The sequence below is a fragment of the Panthera leo genome, chromosome E3 (assembly GCF_018350215.1).
Source record: "Panthera leo isolate Ple1 chromosome E3, P.leo_Ple1_pat1.1, whole genome shotgun sequence".
Taxonomy (NCBI): Eukaryota; Metazoa; Chordata; class Mammalia; order Carnivora; family Felidae; genus Panthera; species Panthera leo.
In genome coordinates this window covers 3,582,794-3,587,003 of record NC_056694.1, presented here as the reverse complement: position 1 = coordinate 3,587,003, position 4,210 = coordinate 3,582,794, and positions in this window count along the sequence as shown.

Sequence of the window (4,210 nt, the reverse complement as noted above, 5' to 3'; positions counted from 1 at the left end):
TTACAGTAGCATCAGCCTGATCTTCAGGGTAAGTACTTCCTGCCTTTCCCTGATAACTTAACCAGCTTTAGAGCTGCCTCTTCCCTACACGTGACCCAGGCACCTCAAAGGCCGCAGCAACGGCCGGCACACAGTAGGCATCGACTAGATGTTGCTCAAGTGGGCAAACTAATTTTGACAGAGCAACCAGCAGCGGCAATGCAATGGTGAGCCTTTCCGATAAAATGGCAAAAAAAACAAGTAAGTCAGGGGAAGTCGGCTTTCTAACCTCGGCAAGCCTCCTCAAATCTTTTTTGAAGCAACAGGGCATAAAATCAAAGGCGGGCGGGGAAGCGACCGCTCTAACAGCAGCGCAGCCTGGGGGCTCCGCGAGCGCCCAGCCAGGTGACCAGAGAAGCCAGGCGCGTCGCCTCTCGTTGGCGCGGCCCCCTCGCATGAAGCGCGCACGGGGCACCCGGAGAGCGTCCGCGGGGCCGCCGCGCTCGAGCGCCAACTCGGGCTGGGCAGGCAGCGGCGGGGGCCGAGCGCTCCGCCGCCGGGGCCACGTGGACGCCGCAGGCCCCGCCCCCGCACGGCGCGGGGTCTTGGGGCCGACCCGGCGCCGCGCGTGTGACCTCGGGCGGGCCGCCCCCAGCTTCCCCTCGCCGAGACTCCGGGTGGGCGGGAGGACGCGCGGTTGTCGCAAGGACGCAACCGACCCACGCCCGGTCGCGCGCAGACCGGAAGGCGCGCCGTGACGCTTGGTGCGCAGGCGCGACGAGCGGCGCGGCGCGCGGGGCCGCCACCAGGGGGCGCTGCGGGCCGCCGGCGCCGTGGGGGGAAGGGAGGGTCCGCGCCGGGACCGGACCACGTGCGCACCACGTGGCGCACCCGGCAGCCCCGGACCGCGGTCGGACGGCCGGGCCGGCCGGGTCGCGCCGCCAGCAGCCTGCAAAGGCTAAGGGATCGGTCTGCCCCTGGCGCCCCTGCTGACCTCTGACCTCCGACCCCACTACCTTTCGGGTTGCCCCTCGCGGGTGGCCGCGCGGTGTGTTTATAAACAGAGCTCTCGGCGGCGCCCAAACCCCGGATCGCGGATCGACTCGCGGGGAGCGGAGCCTCCTGCGCATGCGCCCCGCGTCTTCCGCGGGGCTCTTCCTGCGCAAGCGCCTTGGCGGGCGGAGGGCGCCGCTGCGCCGGGCGGGGACCCGTCGGGAGCCGGAGGGCGGCGGCCGGCACGAGCTGGGTTCCGCGGTTGCGGCCCGGCTGGGCCCCGCCCGCTCCTTCCCGGGATGCGTTCCGCGGTTGCAGCCCGGTGTCCTGAGGCCGGGCCCCGTGTGGGAAGTAGGGCACAGGCGGCAGGTCGGGCAGATGAGCTCCTGATCTGCGCGCACCCCCCCCCCCCCCCCGGCTGTCCTCCCTGGCCCACGTGGCCCTGGGGCCAGTCCCCACCCAAGAGAGCCTTTAAACCCAGCAGCCCCCAGCCTCCCGCCCCCCCCCCCCCCCCCCCGTGCTGATGAATGGGTGCTCAAAAGGTGTTTACACACAGTGGGATACTGCTGAGCCTCAAAAAGCCAGAAAGATACTGTGTTAGCTGTATCTTGTCTCGATGAACAAGGAAGACAACTCTGACCCAAGCCACGAGGGCCACGAACCTGAGGCTGAGTGACAGAAGCCAGACACGGAAGGACCACTACTGCACGATTCCACTCACAGGAGGGCAAATTCATAAGGACAGAAAGAGTAGAGGTGCCCAGGGGATGGGAATTCTTTGATGGGGACGCGGCCTGAGTTTGCGAAGATGAAAAAAGTTCTGGAGACGGATGGTGTCAGCGGCTGCACAGCAATGTGAATGTGCTTAATGCCCCTGAATCCTGCACTTGAGAATGGTTATAAAATGGCAAAGGGTGTGCGGTGTGTGTGCTTTACCACATCCTCCCCAGTCAGTATCTCATCAAGTTCTGCCAGGCAAGATCCTTTCTATGTTCTCAAAGGCCCCGACCTCTCTCATCCCTGCCCACCTCATCTCGAACCCCTCCGGCCCCAACCAGTCGCCTTTCTTGCCTAGAACACACCATTTTTGCTGCTCCTTGCTGTTCTTGCTGACAGAAATGCTTTTCCCTCTCATCTTCGCAGGGCTGTTCCCTTCTCGTGGACTCGTCCATTTCATACACATGCTTATTTTCTGGTAGGCGTTATACAAGACCGGGCGATGCACAGGTGATCAAAACAGGTTAGGACTCTCCTCTCATGGACTTTATAATCTGGCAGAGGGTATAAACGCAGAAAAATGTCAGATGGTGTGAGTACCATTAAAAAAAAGGCATGAGGCAACCGTGGACCGGGGATCTAAGCTAGATGGGGTAGGCCTGAGCGACTCACTGAGAGCTGGTGGCCTGAGCTGAGACCCTGCAAGATTGGGAGAGGGGGAGAGAGGGGTTTCTCGGAGAGAGAGGGCAGCTGGTGCAAAAACCCTAGAGGCCAGAACCATTTTCGTGTGTTTGGGGAGCAGAAAAAGACCAGGTGGGAGGAGTATGCGAGTGAGAGAGAGGTTTAAGAAATGAAGGCAGACCCGGGGCACCTGGGTGGCTCAGTTGGTTAAGCGTCCTACTCTTGACTTTGGCTCAGGTCGTGATCTTGGGGTTCGTGAGTTCGAGCCCCGCGTCAGGCTCTGCACTCGTGGTGTGAAACCTGCTTGGGATCTGCTCTCTCTCCCCCTCTGTGTGCAGTCTCTCTCTTTCTCTCTCTCTCAAAATAAATACACTTAAAAACAAAAAAGAAATGGAGGCAGACAGGTAAGTGCTCCTGTTACTTTCCGGGAGGGAAGGACCCTCACACTCGCTTGGGAAAAGCAATTATTTTGTTTGGCCCGCAGTGTGCTAGGTCAAGAGTTCACTTAGGGCTTAGCTATTCCGGTTTTCGCTTGGGGGTCTCAGGCAGTTACCATCAGGTATTGGTGGGGGTATGGACATCTCTTTTTTTCTTTTCTTTTTAAATTTTTTTTAACGTTTATTTATTTATTTTTTGAGACAGAGAGAGACAGAGCATGAACAGGGGAGGGTCAGAGAGAGGGAGACACAGAATCTGAAACAGGCTCCAGGCTCTGAGCGGTCAGCACAGACGCGGGGCTCGAACTCACGGACCGGGAGATCATGACCTGAGCCGAAGTCGGCCGCTTAACCGACTGAGCCACCCAGGCGCCCCTCTTTTTTTCTGATTTTAGACATAAAAAAATCTATTTTACAGGCATGCACACACATGAGCGTGCACACACACACACACACACACACACACACACACACCAGGTGCTATGTAACTTACTGAGCCACGTTCCTGTGTTTCCCATAATCACTGCTGATGACTTTGCAGTAATAAACAGAATTTGGTAACTGGGCACAGAGAGGGTCCTAGAGGTGTGGAATCGCCACATCTAAAAATGTTAGAGAAGAGGTCTAAAGCAGTGATATTCGAAGTGAGGTTGTAGACCACCCCTGATCTGCCCGCTGTTTCCTGGTCTCTGACAAGAAAGTGCAGACGTTGGAAATAAACATGTAGAAAGTTCTTTAGGGGGCGCCCGGGTGACTCAGCCAGTTGAGCGTCCCACTTCGGTTCAGGTCGTGATCTCGCGGTCTTTGAGTTCAAGCCCTGTGTCGGGCTCTGTGCTGACAGCTCAGAGCCTGGAGCCTGCTTCAGATCCTGTCTCTCTCTCAAAAATAAATAAGCATTACAGGGGCGCCTGGGTGGCGCAGTCGGTTGAGCGTCCGACTTCAGCCAGGTCACAATCTCGCGGTCCGTGAGTTCGAGCCCCGCGTCGGGCTCTGGGCTGATGGCTCGGAGCCTGGAGCCTGTTTCCGATTCTGTGTCTCCCTCTCTCTCTGACCCTCCCCCGTTCATGCTCTGTCTCTCTCTGTCCCAAAAATAAATAAAAAACGTTGAAAAAAAAAAAAAAACAAAAATAAATAAGCATTACAAAAAAATTAAAACAAATAGTTCTTTAGGAATTTGACTCTTTTTTTAAAAAGGTGTTTATTTATTTTGAGCAAAAGAGAGCGACCAAGCACACTCGATCAGGGGAAGGGTGGTGGAGAGAGAGAGGGAGAGAGAGAGACAATCCTGAATCCCAAGCAGGCTCCGAGCTGTCAGCACGGAACCCGACACGGGGCTTGATCCCACAAGTCGTGAGATCATCACCTGAGCCAGAATCAAGAGTCAGATGCCCTACCGACTGAGC